The sequence below is a fragment of the Pan troglodytes genome, chromosome 14 (genome assembly GCF_028858775.2).
Source record: "Pan troglodytes isolate AG18354 chromosome 14, NHGRI_mPanTro3-v2.0_pri, whole genome shotgun sequence".
Taxonomy (NCBI): Eukaryota; Metazoa; Chordata; class Mammalia; order Primates; family Hominidae; genus Pan; species Pan troglodytes.
The window spans coordinates 89,892,560-89,915,636 of NC_072412.2; the positions used below are offsets into that span (position 1 = coordinate 89,892,560).

The 23,077-nt window shown below is 33.4% G+C and overlaps 1 long non-coding RNA gene across 2 annotated transcripts in view; it reads left to right on the top strand.

Annotated features, from left to right (window-relative positions):
• The window catches only part of LOC107967939 (uncharacterized), a 315,797-nt gene that overhangs the window by 94,050 nt on the left and 198,670 nt on the right, over positions 1-23,077 (top strand). For both annotated transcript variants that reach the window (XR_008538855.2, XR_002939054.3), the window contains exons 2-3: positions 5,340-5,400; positions 8,428-8,462. This is a non-coding gene — a long non-coding RNA (uncharacterized LOC107967939). The remainder of the gene's footprint in view (positions 1-5,339; positions 5,401-8,427; positions 8,463-23,077) is intronic.

Here is a 23,077-nt window from a genome sequence, read left to right on the forward strand (position 1 = left end):
TATGGGTACTAACAGAATTTAGTTTTGATTAGTCTTTCAGGGATTAAACTAATTCCACAACATGAATGACAGAGCTATTAAATGGTAAAACTTAGCCATATCAGGCCCCGAAGTTGGAAATCACAACAATTGAGCCCACTTCCTCCCCAAATGTGTTAGTAATAGAAAATAAAAGAATTGAAAATGCATCAAAATATTTGTCTCTACAAAAAAAGTTTTGGCAGCTTGTATTTTCTCTTTTATTACTTTCTGAGTTTCCTAATATTCAACAAAACTAATATATTTTCAAAGACTCTTCTCAGTTTTAAAACATAATGATGAGATATCTTCTCACACCAACCAGAATGGCTATTATTAAAAGTAAAAACAACAGTAGGTGAGGCTGCAGAGAAAGAGGAACACTTATACACTATTGGTGGGAATTCAAAATAGTTCAGCCACTGTAGAAACCAGTTTGGAGATTTCTCAAGGAACTAAAAATAGTACCACTATTTGACTCACCAATTCAATTACTTGGTATATACCCAACGGAGAATAAATCATTCTATTGAAAAGACACATGCACTAATACATCCATATTACTTAGCGCTATTCTCAGTAGCAAAAAGGTAGAATCAACCTAGGTACCTATCAACAGTAGATCAGATAAAGAAATTGTGGTACATATACAACATGGAATACTACACAGCTATAAAAAGAATGAAATAATTTTATTTGCAGCAACATGGATGCAGTTAGATGACATTGTACTAAGAGAATTAATATAGAAACAGAAAACCAAATACCGTGTAGTCTCACTTATAAGTGGGAACTATAAAAAAATAGACATACTGACCAATGAAATAGAATAGAGAGCCCAGAAGTAAACCTACACACCTACAACTGTCTGATCTTTTACAAAATTGACAGGATTTTGCAATGAGGAAAGAACATCCTATTCAATAAATGATGCAGGGATAGCTGGCTAGCTATATCAAAAGAACCGGACCCCTACCTCTCACCACATATAAAAATCAATGCAATAGGGATTAAATACTTAAATATAAGACCTCAAACTATAAAAATCCGAGAAGAAAAGCTTCTTGATATTTGCTTTGGCAAATAATTTGTGAATAAGTCCCCAAAAGTAACTGTAACAGAAACAAAAGTTGACAAGTGGGACCTAATAAAACTAAAGAGCTTCTACACAGCAAGAGCAATTACTGACAGGGTAAACAGACAACCTACAGAATAGGAGAAAATAGTCATAAACTATGCATCTGGTAAAGGTGTAATACCCAGAATCTACAAGGAACTAAGCAAATAAACACCAAAAATAAACACACAAATAACCCTATTAAAAATGGGCAAAGGCTATGAATAGACACTTCTTTAAGAAGACATACAAATGACCAACAAATACATGAAAATTGCTCAACATCCCTGATGTCAGAAAGATATAAATCAAAACCACGGATACAATTTCACACCAGTCAGAATGACTATTAATTAAAAGTCAAAAATAGCAGGTGCTGGCCAGGCTGCAGGGAATAGGGAACACTTATACACATTTTGTTGGAGTGCAAAATACTTCAGCTCCTTTAGAAAGCAGTTTGGAGATTTCTCAAATAAGTAAACATAGAACTAACAGTAATCTCATTAGAGGGTATATACCCATAGTAATATAAATCATTCTACCAAAAGAAACATGCACTTACATGTTCATCAAAGCATTATTCACCATAGCAAAGACATGGAATCAACATTAAGTGCCCATCAATGGTGGATTGGATACAGAAAATGTAGTACATCTACACCATGGAATACTACACAGCCATAGAGAGAACAAAATTATGTTCTTTACAGCAGCATGGATGGAACTGGAGGTCATTGCCCTAAGCAGATTAACACAAGTACAGAAAACCAAAGACTGTATGTTATCACTTATAAATGGAGCTAATGATTGAGTACACATAAAAATAAAGTTGGTAAAGCGGGACACTGGGAACTAGATGCAGGAGAGAAGGAGAGGGGCATAGGCTGAAAAACCACTTATTGGGTATTACACTCACTACCTGAGTGATGAGGTTATTTGTACCCCCAAACTCAATGCACTCAATATACCCATGTAACAAACCTTCACATATACCCTTTAATCTATAATAAAAGTTGAAATTATTAAAAAAAAAACAAAAATGGGTACACATGGACATAAAGATATGAACAATAGATATTGGGAACTATGAAGTGGGGAAGAAGGAGGGAGAGCAAGGGTTGTAAAACTAACTATTGGGTACTATGCTCAATAACTGGATGATAGGTTCCATCGTATGCCAGACCTCAGCGTCACACAACATACTCTTCCAGCAAACACACACGTACCCTCTGAATCTAAAATTAAAATTTAAATGAAAAAAAATTCAACTTTGTTACTGTACATCACATTCCACTATATTTTACTTGGCATATATCTTTATTCATGTGTATAATTATTTTTAGCATGTGTTAATAAGTGAAGAATATCTAGTTCAACATTATTGCTAAGATTTGTAATAATTTTTGCCAAATCAATTTACAGAAGGTCTATTTCAATATCCTCTCTCATCAGGTGAGCATGAACTTGCTGGTTTCTCCTTAGTCTCACAGAATTTAGTATTCTCTGTCTATATCTTAGATATAAAATAATTTTTCAAAATGGTACATTGTTGTCGATAAAATTGATATTTATTTGAAGGTTAATATTCACTAGGTGTAATGTCAAACTGGATACTAAGATATTAGCATTTGTTCTGAAATCTGAAAATAATCTGGATTTACTTTTCTTTTTGTACTTTAATTTAATTTTTAAATTTTATTAACATTTCGTGTGTTTTAATAATTAGAAAAAGACCTTTAAAAATCTCAGTTCTACTCATGTAATACTTTGCAAAGAAACTCTTACCCTTTACCTTAAATAACATTTAATTAGCATACTAATATCTAGCATACTAATATCTGTTAATCACTTATTAATTATTTGAAATTATGTTAATGTAGGCTTTTATTGTAAAAACTAAAATAAACAGAATATGCAAGAATATTAAAAAACTATTGTAGATGCAAGAAGAGGTATTTTGGATAACCAAATTGTCTTTAGTTATTTTAAATCATACCAACAGAGAGGTTTCACATTTAAATCCTTTAAGAGTAAAACTTTTTCTGTTCCTAAAACATAAGTAATTTTTTGACTAATCTTTTTTTTTGTTAAGTCTTTTAATCAACTGAATTGGTGGTAATATCACTACAATTTTTCACTCAAAATTCAATTTAAAAATTTCAGCTGTAATTCATTCAAATTCTGGCCTAAATGAAATACTTAATTCATGCTAATGCAAAATCTAAGTAAAATTTATAATACATTTTAAAATTTTTATAAAGATTAAAACTTTTGAATTTAAACACCGACTTTTTTCCAACACTATTGACTTCTTATCACTTTTTATGACTCAATACCATTACTTCTGAAAATAGTATTACATTAAACTTAATAATAATGTTTTTAGCCAGGTGCAGTGGCTCATGCCTGTAATCCATTACTTTGGGAGACTGAGGAGGGGGGATGGTTTGAGGCCAGGAGTATCTAAATAACATAGCAAGACCCAATTTCTACTAAAACAGTTTCTAATGAAAGTGGCATTGATTGACCCCTTACTATACATAAGACCATTTTAAGTATTCTGCTTGCACTGACTAATTAAGTCTACACGGCAAATTTTATGCAGCATATATGATTACCATTCTCATATTTCAGAGACTGAAACCAAGGAACAGATATTAAGCAATTTTTTCCTAGTAGCACAATTTAAAAAAGTGAAAAAGTTGAACTCTATGTACATTCTTTCAGTATCTAGAGGCTTTTAAAGCATTTTTTGGTTTTCAAATTCTTTATGTTGATATAAATTTTCACAGACCTTAGCACTATTTTCTGTTTTGTCCTATAGCTGTCTTCCTGTATCTAGATGTTTTAGCCAGCAACTCTGTTTAAAATCTGACAGACAGAAATTGATGTTCCAAACAAGAGAGCTGTCCACATCCTTTGAATTTGAATGGTGCATGTCTTTGTCACTGTTTTCATTCTCTCTCTTCTTCTGTCCTGGGTCGCCAGAAATTTGTCTTTCCCTTGTCTTATTTGACTGATAGCTAGAACCAGCTTTGTGAAAGCTGTTCAGATAAGCAGGCGTGAAAACTAGTAACAAGGAAGTGTCATGGCTAGATTTACATCCGAAATGATAGGGAACACTGACAAGAACACTTCAGAAGCAGTTATTTGTGTCTGATGGTGGTAAAAAGTGATGAGAAAGGAACAATTCAGTAATCTAAATGCTGATTTGTTTGACTGGACAGATGAAAACAGTGCAGTGATGACTATCAGCTTGGTCTTTCTTTTTATAGAGATCTATAAGGTAAATTGCTTCATTTAGATACACATGCCTCTCTCAATCAGCGATAAAAAGAAGGTGCAATATTTAAAAATCCAGTCAAGCATAATGGCATTCTTGCTTTCAAATTGGAATACAATTTTTAAAATGATAATAATATTTAATGCCTTATTCATCACTTGATATTGAGGTTCAAATTTTCATTATTCAAATTGGCCTAAAGTTTCATTTTTATCTTACACTGTGATGATGTGAGATTCATATGTTTTCTTGCAGTACTTTAGGGTATCTTTCAGTTATCATGCCCTAAGAGTTATTGAGTTTTGTTCTTCACTTTCATCATTTATAAAATGGGTCTCAAAATATGAATGCTTAACATAGCTATTCTTACTAAAATTAATAATGTAAGAGATGTAGAGCAATATGTAACATGCTAATAACATGTTAGATATTATCTTCATTATTATTTCATAGTAAATACAGAATGTTAGATATTATCTTCATTGTTACTATTTTATTGCATGCAATTTCATATATTGCATGCAGATGAGGGATCATTTATGCACTTAGATCTATGAACTATCAGGTGGCAAGGGGAATAGGTAAAGGAATACAATACAATAAAGACAAATTTCTCTTCCAGTAGCAGTGGTTGTTGACATATTAAACTTAACTCTGAAGGCTTGGGGAAAGGAAAAATTGTTATTGAAATTTTTAGCCATTTCCATTGTTTGTCATGTAATATTACATTAGGAAAACAAAATATCTTTTAAAAGGCATGCAGTTCCATTTACCCTTCAATCAGGATGCTATTTAAATTACCTCCGATGAATAAAAACATAGAATGTTGAAAAACAAAACAAAACACAACAATCTAAAGCAAAACAAAACAGAAATCCAAAAAAGAATGCTAACATGCTAAAAATTCTTTCTTGTTCACAGCCTACAGTCCATATGCTTCAGTCTATTGTGTCTTGATCTAAGAAGAGATGCAGAACAGATGGTATGTTGGTGGCAGTCTGAGTTAAGCTTATCTTCTGTAAGAAAAGATTTCTACTGTCCATATTTCTGACTTATTATACCCAATTTTAATATGCATCTTAAATGACAAGTGTGAAAATATAAGCACTTAAATATTTGCAGTTCTTTAAATCTTGACGAACATTGGTGGACATAGTTGTTATATGAAAATTTAAGAGCTGTTTTCATGATGATTTTTAAATCCAGACTTTCTTCAGTCTTTGCTAAATTTAAATCTCACAGTTCTCAGGTACTAGAAAGGGGCCTTTTTCTGTATGCTCTAGAACTCTTTGGCCAATATACGTTACTTAAATTTGTATATGAGCACATCATTTTTTGTAAAAAGTAATCATTCTATTCTCTGCTTATGATTATAGCATTTTGATTCATTTTACTTCATCTAGTTTGGCAATATTTTGATAGAAAATGCATCAGATATAGGGTTCCTATAGGATCACAACATCAAAACTTTCATGTTACAGTGTTGATAAATTCTACAGACTTTGATAAAGTCTACAGAAGTGTAACATTCCCTAGACTCATTAAAAATTTTAATAGTATGTCCAGTCCCTTTGATAGGCTGCTATTATTATTAACACCTGTCAGGAGATGACTCAACTAATTATTGAATAAGATGGTCTTAGATGATAAGATTTTTTTTTCATATTGTGATATTTTTGAAATGAACAGCGCTGAAAATATGAAGACAAAATTTTGTTGTTAAATGGGTTTAAACCCATTTATTAGTTCTATGCACTTGGACAAATTTGTAACTCTTAATTTTGCCCATATCAATATAGCATAATACTATCATTGGAATTACTTGTAAAAATAAAAGGAGTTATTATACAAAATTATTGTCAGATGCTATCAGTACAAGTAAAATATATTAGTTCCTCCATTATCTATTTTTAACTACATTTCTCTCTAATCTTTACATTAACTTACTTTTCTATTTTTCAAGTATACATATATGTGTATATACATATAAGTATATATATAAGTGTATATATACATAAGTATATATGTGTATATATGTAAGTGTATATATATATATATATAAAGGCAAAAAGGCAAGGTTTTATTTCATCTGCAAAATTTTCTCTGTGAAAGTTTGCAGGAATTCATTATAGCTGTTTATAATTTTACTTAAAATTTGTAATTATATAATTTTAATTGGAAATTATTGGAATGTGTAATTAAAATAAAAGTAATAATTTTAGCAGTTTACTAATTAAATTTCAATGCATTGTCTCTTTTAGTTTATGTGATATTTGGCAAACTTTTTATTTAAAGGGTCAGATGGTAAATATTTTAGTCTTTGTGGGTCATATGCAACTCTATCACAACCACTCAATTCTGCCATTGTAGCGTGAAAGCAGTAACAGACAATAGTATGGTGTGACTGTGTTCCAAAAAAACCTTATTTCAAAAAACAGGCAAAAATGGCAGTAAGGTAAAACTGCACAACTATTAGAATAGCAAAAATGAAAATAAAAAAAAGCAAAACCAAATGTTGGTTATGAAAACTCACTCATTTCAAATGGTACAGCCACTTTGGAAGACAGTTTGTCAGATTCTTACAAAACTAAGTGTACTTTTACTATATGGTGCAGTAATCATGTTTTAACATATATGCTGAATTGATTTGAAAACTTACTTTCATCTGCATGTAAATGTTTACAGAAACTTCATTCACGATTGCCGAAAATTGAGGGCAACCAAGATTTTATTAATAGATGAATGGATAAACAATTTGTAATACAGCCACATAGTGGAATATTATTCATCATTAAAAAGAAGTGAGGTATCAAGCCATCAAAAAACATAGACAAACTGTGAATTCATATTACTAAGTGAAAGAAGCCATTATGAAAAAAGCTACATGCTGGATATTCCCAATTATATGCCATTCTGCAGAAGGTAAAACTATAGTAAAAAAGAAAGGAAGGAGGGAATTGAATAGCTATATCATCAAAGATTTTTTAGCACATATCAAAACTATTCTGTATTATACTGTGTACTTGTGGATACATGACACTATGCAGTTTGCGAAACTCATAGAACTTAACAGCACAAGGAGTACGCCCTAATATATGTGATATAGTTTTGATATTTGTCTCCATGCAAATCTCATGTTGAATTGTAACCTCCAATGCTGGAAGTGGGCACTGGTGGGAGGTGTTTAAATCATAAGGGAAGATCCCTTATTGATTGATGCTATCTTTTTGATAGTTAGTTCTTGTGAGATCTGGTCATTTAAGAGCGTATGGCACCTCCTTCCTCATTCTATCCCACTTGCTCCTACTTTCACCATGTGACATGCCTGCTCCCCCTTCACCTTCTACTATGATTGTAAGCCTCCTGAGGCCTCCCTGGAAGACTAGCAGATGCCAGCACCATGCTTCCTGTAAAGCTGGTGGAACTGTGAGCCAAATAAACTTCTTTTCTTTATCAATTACCCACTCTCAGATATTTCTTTATAGCAATGCAGGAATGATCTCATACAATATGCAATTAAAAAATAATTTGGGAGGTCAAGAGATAACTGAATGCAATGCAAAATGTGACTAAATAATTTAACTATAATTATACAAAATAGCCTCTCTAAAAAGAGAGAAAAAGGTGCTGACCTAAGTTACTTTTGAAATCATTGATGTCCATAAGGACAGAAAAAAACTATGCATAAGCATTGTACCGTAGTTGACATATTTATTTCCAATGGGGATACAGGTTAACAACGCTAATGCCTTTATATATGTGTATGGGAACTGAACACTGAGTAAATGAATAGTTGAAGAGTGGAGCCAGGTTTTCAATTTTGGGAGTGAGAGTTTGTAGGTAACAAAAGGAAAGAGGCTGGAATGTTTCATGTGGTAACTGATTCAAGTTATAGACACAAATATTATGTCATATCATCTTTATAAATGATTACTTATAAATATAAATATATTTCCATATTTGTGAATATAATCAGGTTAATATACATGTATATTTCCTTGCTTATCAGCTAAGAAGACTTAGACACAATGAGCCCCAGAAACAGTAAGTACCTATAATACTCAGATTTTGGTTTCTAATGTCATTCTCCAAAAATAGGAAGAAGTTCTTTTTAGAGAATCATTGTAGGACTGGTGCAGTAAGTATACAAGATGAGCCTGGAACATTTTGTCATTCAGAAAGTAAAAAAAAATGCTCAAAAACAAAACAACAACAAAAATAAGCGATTATGCCAAATGGTCCTGGGGGCCAACTGAAAGTGCTCCCAATGGCTAAAGCTGAAACAATTTGAAAAATAAGATAAATAGGCTAGTATTGGATTATAATCCAAAATATAAAATAAATATCCATGAGTTTATAGTTATAAATGCTGCAGAATAGACAAATCTCCTATGCAGAAAATTTCTAAATAATGTATCTGGGTATCTCGCCTTTAAGGAGGTAGAATATAACTCCACACTCCTTAAGTGTAAGCTGAGCATAGTGACCTCCTTCCAAAGAGTACAATATGAAAAGTGAGAGTGGTAGGAGAAGAGTAACTTTACAGTGGAGAAACCTGACAAACATTAACTCAAGTAAGTAGATCTAGGTTCACATCAACATCAAAACACTTGATATGATGAACATGGCAATTTATTTTGTGGTCTTTCTTCCAAAAACTGATGACACCAGTCTAATAATGAGAAAAACATTGAACAAATTGCAATTGAGGTGCAAAATTTCTTGCTGGTATTCCTCAAAACTGTCATAGTTACTAAAAACAAAGAAATTCAGAGAAAATGTCACAGTGACGTAGAGCCTAAGGAGACATGACCACTAAATCCAATGTCATGATTGAGTGAAATTCTGAAGCAGAAAGGAATTGGATAAGAATTAAGAAAATCTGAATAAAGTACAATCATTTCTTAATAATGTCTTTATATTGGTTAATGGGTTGTGACAAATTTATCATACTAATGTAAGATGTTAATAATAGTGAGAGTAGATGTAGATAATATGGGAACTGGCTGTAGAGTCCTTGTATTTTCTCTGCAAATATAAAGCTATTCTACTACATATATTTTTATACATATATACATATATAAAAAATATATTTTTTGCATGTGTGTGTGTGTGTAATATGGGTAGCAGGGTGGATTTGATATGTCGATAATTTTCATATCCCTGATTTAAGGTATATTATTTCATTCTTCCAATTATTTAGATGGGCAACAAGCTAGATACCTGTTTCATAGCACCTTCAAGCCAGACATAAATGGTCATATATTCAGTATGAGAGAGACAGAGGCCCACCTCCCACACTTGTTTGAATCCATGGTTATGGACTGGTTTGTTTGAATCATGTGTTTTTATATATGGGTATATTTTCCTGTGTTTTTAAATAAGATATATAGATGAATATGTTGTTAAAGAAATTAAAATACTGTTTTGTTTGGATGGTATGGTGTAGTCAAGGAGAACAGTAACAGAGACCACAAGTTTCTACTTGTGTCATCTGTGTAATTTGACTTAGCAGATCTGGGTCTTATTCTCATCTGTAAACCAAATTGTTGCAGTACATACTATCCAAGGTTGTTTAAATATTCTAAGACTGGCTTAGATGACTTAAATTAATTTTTGCATTATCCTTACATAGTATCCATGAAAAGACCAATTTACCTATTTCCTGTTGATTTTCAAATGGCAGGAAAACTAATTACTTCAATCAACAAATATGATTTACTCTGCACATAACATTTGTTGGAAAGAAGAGAGCATCCAAAATCGGATGGTGGTTTGTCTGCACACAAACAGCCACCATCTTAGTACTGAAAATCTTAGTTCTGCAGTGTTAAAAGTAAACCTTTAAGGCACAGGCTAGGTGATTGAAATATGGAGAAAAAGAGAAGATATTTAAAACATAGAAACATATATATATATATATATATATATGGAAATATGAAAATGATGGAAAAATGAAAAGTTACATATTTTTAACTGGAGTGATAGGAAAAAGCATAGACATTATTATAGTTGAAGACAATGAATCGGTTGTGATTAATGCAGACAATTTCGATTTGGAATTAACTGAAAGGTACTTAAAATAAGAGAAATCAAAAAATAGATATTATCCATATTTGGAAGTCAAATGAGCTGTCTGGTCAATAGTTAAATATTGTAGGATTTATTGAGATAATAGAAATTGATAAGCACGGATGTAGATACACACACCTTTTAAAGTTAAGGAGAGGGTGTCTCTGGATTAATTAGAACACAAGTCTATTTTCTCAACTTCACCCTTAAAAGATCTATAGATTCATTTTATTTTCCATGTACCTCAAATACAAATTTATGGCAGCTTTTATGATTTTTCTGATCTCCCCTAGTTATTAAAGAGCCCAGTTACCTTTTATCATAAATATATGGCAGTATAATTTTATAAACTCCAAGCTAGGCTTTGAGATTAAGTGTCTACCCTCTCTAATTGGAAAAGTATACTTTGAGAAACAATGGCCCAAGCCCATGTCTGCTATTTCCCTGCCTTGTGTTTCTTCTCCTCTTTCCTTCTGCCTGCCTTCATCTTCTGCTTCCTTCTTGACAGAAGACAGTGGGAACCTGTTTACAGGAACATTATTTTTCTGCTGGTACCATCTTTGGGAGGTTACCTATGCAGCCACAATTTCTTTAGCTTTATAAAATTAATTTCTACTCTAATGCATAAACCCAAACTTACATCTCATAAATAGAAAAAAACCCAACAAAACAGCAGATATTGATTTAATATATTAATAATTGTCACCAGTTTCAGAATGATTCCAGAGATATACTTCTTTAAGAAACCCATTGCTCTAAGTTTTTGCTTTTCTAGAACTTTTTGTCTCACCTTTATCTTGTTGCATACCTCCTTGCCTCTGCCTTGCTTCAATCTATATCTGGAAGAAAGTTCTTCCTTGTTGTTGCCAAAACAGAACTCATGATCATGTAAATTACTCATAATGAGTAATTGAAGATTACTAAATATATATGGAAATAACAAAGTGATTATGTTATATTTTATAATTATGTATTTGTGTAAATATTACACATGTATATTTTATGTATAGACACATATATATATATACACACACACACACATACAAGTATAACTATAATTAGCTCCATATTCAGTTCTGCCCTGGAAGTTCTCCATGTTTGCCTTTTCTCCTTGCACCTGGGATTATCATCATTAAACCAACACCTGTTTCCACATATTTCTTTTATTTTATTGGGGATTCTTTCTGATTTCATTACCACTACATCTCTCCCATAATTTTCATTTAAATTACAAAATTCACCCACTTTTTAAAGCAGAGTCATTTTTGGAATGTAAATCAGGTACTGCAACTTCTTTATTTTTAAATATTCCAGTGGCTTAGCATTATTCTCAGAATAAATTTCAACCTCTTTATGGTGACCTAAGTGATCCTTGCCTCTAGCTCTTGACTACACAGACATCTCAGCTGTTGGTCCCCGGCTGTTGGAAGTCCAGTTGCACTGGATCCCTTTGTGTTCTTCTAACTTCTAAGACTCTTGCAGCTTCAGGGCCTTTATATTGGCTGCCACCTGTGCACAGTATGCTCTTCTGCAAGTCCTCTGCTGGCTTGGGCCACGCACACTCTGTCTCAACTCTCAACCTCTGAAGAGGAAATTTCTGATCACATGTTTTAAAGAGGGCTTCTCCCACACTGTGTGATTTATTTAATTCATAGAACTTAACATAATATGTAATTAAGCTGTTATACATTTTTATCTGTTTTGTCTCAATATGTAAGCACTATTATAGCAAAATTCTTAATTATCATTTTACTACTGTTTTCATATCTGCTATATATATTCACTTAAAATCCAAACAAGAAAAGATGCAAGAATTGTCAGTAAACACTTGTATATCTTACATCTATATTCACCATGTGTTAATATTTTGAAATATGTGTGTATTAGGCAGGGTTCTCAAGAGGGACAGAGCTAATAGGATAGATATTCATATATATAAAGGGGAGTTTATTAAGTATTGACTCACATGATCAAAAGTCCCTTAATAGGCCATCTGCAAGCTGAGGAGCGAGGAAAGCCAGTCCAAGTCCTAAAACTAAAGAACTTAGAGTGTAATGTTCAAGGTCAGGAAGCATTCAGAATAGGATAAAAATGTAGGCTGGAAGGCTGGGCCAGTCTAGTCTTTTCATGTTTTTCTGCCTGCTTTATATTCTAGCCGCACTGGCAGTTGATTAGATGATACCCACCCAGATGGTACCCACCGAGTGCCTTTCCCAGCCCACTGATTCAAATGTTAATCTCCTTTGGCAACACCCTCACCACATACCCAGAATCAATACTTTGCATCCTTCAATCCAATCAAGTTGACACTTAGTATTAACCATCACAGTGTGCTTCTGCTTTCTATCTGTGAATACACATAAGCATATACCCATTACATTATTGGTATCCTTTGTTGCAAAATTGTAGACATCATCTTGTGTTACTTATTCAGTGTGTTTTTCTTCATAGGAATACAATGCAAATTATAATTCAGAACGTTTGATATCAATATATATTATTTTTTAAATAATATATAGACAGCAACTTTAAATTTGCTGATACAAGACTATGCATTTCATATTATTGTTCTGTGTTTTTATTTTATTTTATTCTACATATATTATATATTGATGTTTTGAAAGGTGCAGAACATCAACAGGATGCAAACACAAGCCACAGGGTTGGAGAAGATATTTGAAAAACTTATCTGATAAACACTGCTATCCAAATTGTACAAATAAATATTAAAACTCAATGACAAGAAAATGAACGAACCAGTTAACCAGTGGGCCAAAGACATTAATAGTCACCTCACCACAGAAGATATACAGATACAAATAAGTATATGAAAAGATGTTCAACAGGATACATTATCAGAGAAATACAAATTAAAACAACAGTGAGGTAACACTATATACATATTAGAATGGCCAAAGTCCAGAACACTGAAAACATAAAAAGCTGGTGAGGATTTTGAGAAACAGGATCTCTCAGCCATTGCTTGTTGGAATGCAAAATAGTACGGTTACTTTGGAAGATACTTTGGTGGTTTCTTACAAAACCAAACATAACTCTTACCATATGATCCAGCAATTGCACTCCTTGATATTTACCCAAAAGAGCTGAAAACTTATATTCACACAAAACACTACGCACAGATGCTTAAACCAGCTTTATTCATAATTATCAAAACATGGAAGCAGCCAAGATATCCATCAGTAGGTGAATGAATAAATAAACTGAGGTACATCTAGAGAATAGAATATTATTTGGTGCTAAAAAGAAATGAGCTATCGAGCTATACACAGGACATGGAAGAAACTTAAATGCATATTACTAAATGAAAGAAGCCAATCTGCAAAGACTACATATTGTATGATTTTAAGTATATGACATTCTGCAAAAGGCAAAACTATGGAGAGAGTAAAAACATCAGTGGTTGCCAAGCGTTAGGGAGTAAAGGAATGAATAGAGCACAGAAGATTTTCTAAGGCAGTGAAAATACTACATATGATGCTATAATGATGGATATTGTCCAACATTGGACAGATATGTAATTATATATTTGTTCACACCCATTCAATATTCAACACCAAGAGTGAACTCTAACCTAGACTGTGGACTTTGGGTGATACTAATGTGTCAACGTAAATTCATCACTTTTAACAAATGTACCACTCTGATTAATAATGGGAAAGACTGTACAAGTGTTGGGGGAGAAAATATACTTGGTATCTCTGTATCTTCCTCCCTCTCAATTTTGCTATGAATCAAAAACTGCTCTAAAAATGTAAGTCTTCAAAAAAAATAGAATAGTTGTTTTGTAAAATATCCTGCTTGGGTTTGTTGATTTTTTTCACCTGATTAGATTTACATATCGTGTGTTTATCAGGAATACTACATAATTGGCAATGTGCTGTCACTGAATTGCGTTAAGAAACATGGGATGCCAGATTGTCGCATTATTGGTGATATTAACTTTGATCACTTGATTTAGTTGATGTCTGCCAGATTCCTCCCCTGTGAAGTTAGTATTTTCTTCTTTGTAATTTATAAATAATTAGTGGCGAAATATTTTGAAGTGTTATAAATATCTCTGTGCTCTTTAAGCTTTCATCTAGTGATTTTAACAACTATCTTTCTAGTTACATTATTTCTTCTACATTTATTTGTTAACATTCTACTTTAAGAATGAGCCCTTCTCCCATTTTATGTATCTGTGTATTATACTGAATGTTTGAATAAATTATTAGTTTTATACATATAAATGTATTCTTTACATGAGAGTAAGTTAGTTTTTCAAATGAAGAAAGTAACATGAAGCATGAAAATATGGCAGGGAAACAACCCAAGGTACAAAGCAGGTATAGAGACACAAGAAACTTTGCAAAGCTGGCTAAGAAAGTTTAACCAGCATAATAAATAGTCATGTTATTTAACTTAATCACATTTGAGGAGAATCAAGACTTCTAAGTTTCGTAAATGTTGGGGAGCACAAGTTTTCAAGGAAATTTCAGCTGGGTCAAATGTCATAGACTTTTAAAGGATAATGAGGTTATGAAAATAGTTACTTTACTTATGAAGTATAGCTACTCTACATATGCAAAAGTAGATATGTGGATTTGTGGGCATGAAAATATATTTAAGGACATCATCAGCAGAATCAGTAATAAATAATTAAATCTATTAAATGTAGACCAATTCTCCAGGAGATAATGTGGTGAAGATAGAGGAAATGGTCATAGCTAACATAAGTGAAACAAGGTGAATTGTGTTTCTTTTAAGATGGAGAAATAAGAATGTATGTTATCAATTCCTAGGTGTCTGTAGTGGAAATGAAGAAGTAGAAGAGAAATGCAAAACCAAAGTCTTAAAATGTGATGTAATAAACAAACAGTACCTGACACAGTCCCAGTCCTCCAGTTACTTCAATCAAATTAGAAAGGGATTTGTAAAACATTAAAATATCTAACAAAAAAGCTAGATATTTAAATAGCATATTGTAATTTGATCAATGTTTTCTTTCATGTATATAGCCATATTTAATTACCATAAATATGTAGTAAAGGGGATACTTTATTCTTATTTTACCTCTAAGGTTCCTGAGTTTCTTGTAGGTATGACCTATACCCTGTACATACAGAGGATTTGGAACTTTATTCCTATTCTAGGAGTTACATATGTGCATGGGTTGGAGTGAAAGGAGAAATCTTGGATAATTTTGTATTTTAAATTGCCTTTTAAATATAGAAAATATTTCTGTTATTATAGAATGATGAAATATTATGGAATTAGGATGCTATTAATGAAAGGTGCAGAGACAAGCATGTGCATGGTGTATTGGAGGAAAAACAGGGTGACAGTGAGGCTCGGATGCTTCAGCCTCTTTTTTGTGCGCCCCCATGCTGGGTATACAGGACATGTCTCACACAGCCCTCATAACACTGCCTGGTCAGTCATCCTTCTGCAGCCTCCACCAGACCGTGCACTCTGCAAACAGGGGCTGTGTTCTTGTGTTCTTTTTTTTTTTTTTTAATCTCTACTGCCTAACACAGTGCTTTGTACCCTATATGCATTTGTTGAGTAGATGACAGAAGCAAGAGATCAAGCTGAAAAAGTAATTTGAGGCAAGGGCAAAGTTTCAAGCTTTCAAAGTGATTATGTCAAAGAGTCACATACTTGCTGGTTGTCTTAATTTAAAAGGAGGCATTCATTTTAAGCTTTATAAATTAGATCTATGGCTTGAGAATATATTTCCATCAAAATGTAAGTGAAATGTTCAGAACTGTGTCCCTGCGTATCTTAGAGGATTTTAGTGGATTAATAGGATGATGAATTTAGCTCAGTTTTGCTAGAATTCAATACTGACTGAACGTGGGGAAATGCAATATTTAAAATGATACCACGTTAGAGTATACTAGTGTAACTAATAATAATCTTGGAAGAAAAGAATTAGCTTTTGCTTTCTGATTATTTTGTAATAAAGAACCCGGCCAGTGTTAAAAAATAATAATTAAAAATTATGCTGGCCTTTTCAAAGGTGGGGATGAAAGGTGGGGAATTCTAATTGACCTTCCCCCAAAAATAACATTATGACTGATCTCTCTATAAGGTGGAGACTTCAGTTTATTAGGAATTTCTGACTTGCACTGATAAAATTTAGGAATGCCTACCAAGGACTTGTATTCCAATCCATGGTAGGGGTAATGAAGAGGACAGGTAACATTTTAAGCAAAAATATACTTAGTCCTACCAGATGTGTTTTCTTAGCACTGTTGTACATCCCTGTGAAATTATAATGTGAGCTCTCCAAGGGTGAGATATTCCAATGCATCTAAATCAACACAAGCTGTTAAGAGTGTACTTAGGCGTTGAAGATGATTTAAGTAGCTACTTTGATTATATTAAATATATGTGAAGTCAATTACCTCTCTGTGATGAGAGAAAGGAAATGACATTGTTAAATGGAATGCTTAGGTACTTTTAAAAATTAACATAGTCAAGTTCCTTCTAACAAAATATTTAATTTGACGTGCCTCTGGTGCAGATTTGAAGATCAATGAAAAAAAGTCCTATAATTGAAGAATAAAATGAGATACATAGGTATTTACAACTCCAATTAAAAATAACAAAATTTTTCAACCAACGATTAAAAATTGAATAACCAATTAGTAACTAAAATGTTTTCAGAGTCAATTTAAACATGCATACATTACAATTTATGATAATATAATTCAAATATTAGTTGTAAGTTGTGTGTGACCAAAAATACTCTTTTGACTTACTAGCAGAAAATGTGAGCAGAATTACTTTTTTTTGGTGACTGTGGGGTAGTCAAAATTCCAAAGATGTTGTTCCAAGATTCTTATCTGTTGGTTATTGAAGGAGACATTAATCCAGGTACTGCTGTGTTGGGACTCTGCATATGGAAATGAGGCTGCTAGTTAGGGGATTTTAAGATAGGTAGGTTAGTCTTGACAATTCATATAGGTCCCAAACAATCATACAAACCCTTAAAGATGAGAAATGTTGGGAGTAGAGTTAGAGAGATGTGGTCCAAGAGGGAGGCAGAGGAAAAGGTGATAATAATATCGATAAATATGAAGCATGAGAAGGTTCCTATCCTCATTAATGACATTGAATGGGGCCAGAAATCAGAAAATGCAGTCAGCTTCTAGAAGCTGAAAGTGAGCCCTGGCCAACAGTGAAAAAGAGAAATGGGGACCTCAGTCCTAGAATTGCAAAAATAAACAAACAAACAAGAAAACAAAACACAAATTTTTCCAACAACTTGAATAATTCTGTTCATTAAGCATAGCCCTGCAGAAACACTGGTTTCAACTTTGTGAAACTCATTGAACATGTTATAGTGGGTAGCTAGTCAGACAGGAACAGGGCAGGAGAGGGGCCCCCACACCCCACCTGGAATGTCAAGTAATACTCAGCTGATTGTCAGGCAGTTGTCACACTACCTCTCTAAAATAAGAACTGGTGGCAGTCAGTGCCAGGAAAAGGTAGTTTCCCAATAAATAAAAACACCTAAAACTGGTGATGGGCAGCTTCCCAGTAAGATCTCAGGAATTGGGTATGTGGGGCTCGAGCATGCTCATTAAGAGGCAAAATGGTGCAGTTTAACTGTTATATGACCTTCCAGGGGCATTCCACCAGAAAAAGGAAGAATGCTTCAGGTGAGCATGCATACAACTCCAGTAAACACCCAGTCAAAGCCTTGGTCAAATAATCAGTTTCTCCAGTTATGTCCTGTTACAAAAGAAAACAGATTCTTATTACACTTTTGCAAATAACCATATTGTCATAAGAATACTCACAAGTAGTTTCCAAATTCTGGAGAAATCAGGTAGAGAGAAACAAATATGCTCCACATTTTCTTATTTTATTTTATTTTAAGTTCCAGGGAATATGTGCAGGATGTGCAGGTTTGTTACATAGGTAAACCTGTGCCATGGTAATTTGCTGCACCTATCAACCCATCACCTAGGTATTAAGCCTGCCATGTGTTAGCTATTTTTCTTGATGCTCTCCCTCTCCCTCCATCCCTGCACCCTGACAGGCCCAGTATTTGTTGTTCCCCTCCCTGTGTCTATGGGTTCACACTGTTCAGCTCCCATTTGTAAGTGAGAACATGCAGTGTTTGTTTTTATTTTCCTGCATTAGTTTGCTGAGGATAATGGCTTCCAGCTCCATCCATGTCCCTGCAAAGGACGTGATCTCATTCCTTTTTATGGCTGCATCGTATGCCATGGTGTATATCTACCACATTTCTTAATCCAGTCTATCATTGATGGGCATTTGGGTTGATTCCATGTCTTTGCTATTGTGAATAATGCTGCAGTGAACATACATGTGCATATCTCTTTATAATGGAATTATTTATATTCCTTTGGGTATATACTCAATAATGGGATTGTTGGGTCAAATGGCATTTCTGGTCCTAGGTCTTTAAGGAATAGCCACACTGTCTTCCACGATGGTTGAACTAATTTACATTTTTACCAACAGTGTAAAAGTGTTACTATTTCTCTGCAGCCTCACCAGCATCTGTTGTTGTTGTTGTTTTTGACTTTTTAATAATTGCCATTCTGAATGGTGTGAGATGGTTTTGTTTTTGTTTTTGTTTTTGTTTTTGAGACAGAGTCTCACTCTGTCGCCCAGGCTCGAGTGCAGCGGTGTGATTTTGGCTCACTGCAACCTCTGCCTCATGGGTTCAAGTGATTCTCCTGCCTCAGCCTCCCAAGTAGCTGGTGTCTGGTAAGGGCCTACGTTCTAGCTCAGAGACAGTGCCATCTTGTCACAGCCTCACATAGTGGAAAGAGCAAAAGTCTCTCTGGGGTCTGTTTTATAAGGGCACTAATCCCATTCATGAGGGCTCTGCCCTCATGACCCTGCCTAAGTACCTTCCAAAGGTCCCACTTCCTATGACTTGGGGGTTAGGAATTCAATATACAAATTTTGGGGACCTTAAACATTTTTAACATAACAAATATGTAAGGAACAAGAAACATTTTCTTAATGTATGCCCCATAAATATGATAGAAACAAAGTTACTAAAAACAGGGAGTTTTCATTAAGTGTCTGGTATCTGTTTGTTTTAAATTGGACAATAAGCATTTTAGCAACAGAGACCTGGATTAGACTCTGAGATCTTCTGTTTACCATTGAGTGACATTGGATAAGATGCCAAACCTTTCTGGGATGCAGTTTTCTCATTTGTAAAATGAAGAATGATAGTAGCTCCTTTCCTAGATTGTCAGAAGGATTAATTAAGATAATGATTATTAAGTGATAAGCACTATGCCCACCACACAGTAACCCATGCTGGAAGAATAAATTGTAACAATCATCGTCATTACTATCTACTTTGTAAAATCCCATTAACCTATGCGAGTCTGTTTTCTTGCTGCTTTTTTTTTTTTACTATTGCCATTTTATATAGTTTCATAATTTTACACAATTATATATACCACAGAGATAGAATTTTTTTATTTACCTCCTTTTACTTCTGGTTTTGCTTTATATTTTACCTAAATTGTTTACGAAACAATGTACCTTCCAGTTCCCAATTGCTGAGAGGACAGGATAATTCTAATTGTTTGTTGTAATAAGCTCTGTGATAAACATCTGTGAACATATGCCATTTTCTATCATATAGCATTGCTAACTTTTGAAGTTATAACCTTAAGTTAAATTTCTAGGAGTAGTATTCATGTCTTTTAAAATATAATATGTGATTGCTTTCACACTGGTGAGGTGATGTTGCTGAACACCTCCCTCAACTATGTATGTTGTAATTTACACTTTCCCTAAGTATCAGAAGCCTTGTCAGTTTTATATGAGTTCGCTTAACCTTTGTAATTCCTATATAAAGTTTATATTATCAATATAAACATTAGATTATTTGTAATGTTCTTATAAATCTTTACATTCTACGTAATATTATAAACATTGCATAATCATATATGTGATTTTTCTATTTTTATTTTCTGAATTTCTTTCCTTCTGTTCAAGTTTTACAGTTTTGTGTAATCCACTTAGGATATCTTTTTCTCTGTGATTTTTTAAATTATTTACAATTTGGGCTAATTGTAACTGTCACAATAATAATCCAATTTGATTTCAATTATTTTTCTGCTCATTCTTCCACTTCTATCCTGTGTCTCTGTGACTCTCTATATCAGTTCTGTCAAATTGAACTTGTTTTGGTGACAGAAATAGTCTATACTGTCCAACACAGTAATTGCTAGTCAAACAGAGCTATTGAGCACTTGAAATGAGACTAATAGGACTGTTTTTAAACCCTTGAACTTAACAAGAATATTTACAGTACATAAAAATATGTGATTTTTACTTTATTGATACCAGTGACATGATTTATTTCCTCCTTCAGGATAGGAAAAATTGTTACATAGAACTGCTCACATCTCAAATTCTACACCTGTGCATAAATGGGTTAAGTTTATATTGACCAATACAATTCTACATTTCCCTTTATTTATCCGTCATTTATTGGAACATACAAGAGGCCTTCTATTGTCCTATATAAGATGAATGCTGTCTTCTATTTATTGGATATATGCTGCTTTACACTTATGAATACATATATATGCTTTATAATTGTAAATATATATTTTTATATATGTGTTTGTGTATATATATCCATATAGATATTTACACTGATACATGTATACATATAGATACATATATACGTGTGTGTGTGTGTGTGTGTATGTGTAGGCATACCTCAGAGATATTTGAGTTCAGTTTCAGACTGAAGTGTGCCTATATATATATTTCTAACTTTGTAAGTAAAGAAAGGTACATACAGAACACTCTTAACAATTCAGATTTTTCAGAAAAAGAAGCAATACAGATATTCCAGAAAAAAATATTTTATTAAAAAGAGTTGTTCTGAAGTAGGCATCATGCAAAATTTCTAGAATGAAAGAGAATCCATCTATGTATACTCCAAGGAGGTGGAACAAATATTCCAACAGGTGAGCAATCTGCACACTCATTTGCCTTATCTCACCAAATGAAACCTCTGAATAACCCTACTAATTACAATGAATCAATAATCAGACACAGTAAGATAAATACTCAATAGGAAAGAAATTCCATCATTAAAACTAAGAGTCTCTCTACTTCCACTCTTGTCTTTAAATCAAGAGGGCCTTAAAGTTCTCCTCAGTTTAACTAGACTTTAGACAAGCTTCTTCCTAACTAGGCGCCTGACCTCCTTTTTCCTAGAGTGTTTACTTTAGAAAACTTGTACATTCTATTTTTTTGCCCCTTTGATATGTAAATCTTTTTAAAAGCCTCTTTCCAGTTTTACAACCGAGGAAGGTCATTCTCAAGTTGCTGAGGGTTATTCCATTGAAATGTAACCATCAAGGGAGATAGCATATATACATATATATATGTACATATATATTTCCCTTGATATATATATACACACACATATATATACGTATATATATATATATATATATATATATATATAAAGAATTCTCCGTTTTCCTTTGGGTAGGGCCAGTAAGCAAAACTAGGGGGCTTTGGTATCCTCCAACCCTTATCTACTACCTATCACACCTCTGTCTTTAAAAAACTATCCAGCCTTTTGTATTAGTGGAAGCCGAGCTTAGATTGAGTACTGGCCTCTCCCTATTATTTTGAATAAACTCTTTTTTGCCTGCTTAATTTTTCAGGGGAATTTCTGCTTGGTAATCTTTTTTTTTTAATCTACTTGCAGTATACAGTCAGCATAATCACTTTATAGCCTGAGTCAGATCATGGTTCTCTTCTACTCAAGACCTACAGTGGTTTACCTTTCATTCACAGTGAAAGCTGAAGTCTGTACATGACCCTATTGGACAAGGCCTCTGCAGTCCCTGTGTTTAAACTCATATACTTTCTACCCAAATCAGGTTCTCCTCCAGTGGTAGCATCATTCATGCAGTTTTGTAGGGAGAAATCTAGGAGTTACCCTTGAAAACCCCTTTCCCTGAATTCCCAATAATCAGTCATTCATGAAATGCTGCCACTTTTACCTCCTGATCCCACTCATAGCTGTCCTTGTTTCTTTCCACTCACTGTTACCCTCTCGTATAAGCTACATTGTCTCCTGCCTCAACTACTGCATTAGCTTTCTACTGCTCTTTGAATACTAGCTACTTTTCTGCTCTGAACTCTTCAAGGTTAACAAGGTGTGAGAGTAATGGGACTAAAACTTTGCAAATAGAAATCTGATCATACCATACCCATGTGTAAACTCCTTTTGTAGTTTTCCATTGAGTTTTAAATAATTTTTAAATTCTAGAATGTGGCTTCTAATGTCCCCATGTATGATGTGACCTGTGGTTATCCATCCTTCTTTCCACAGGCTGTCCTTTGTCTTCTTGTTCCAGCTCATACCCAGGCCCTTGAATTTACTGGAACACTATCTCTATCCCTACCTCCAAACACTTATACATCCTTCTCCTAGTGGCCTCTTAACTGGCTAATTTCTAATTATCTTTGTTTTCTCTGCTCAAATATAACTTCCCCAGAACATCATCCCTGTCTTCTACTAGGTTAGACTCATTAACGAT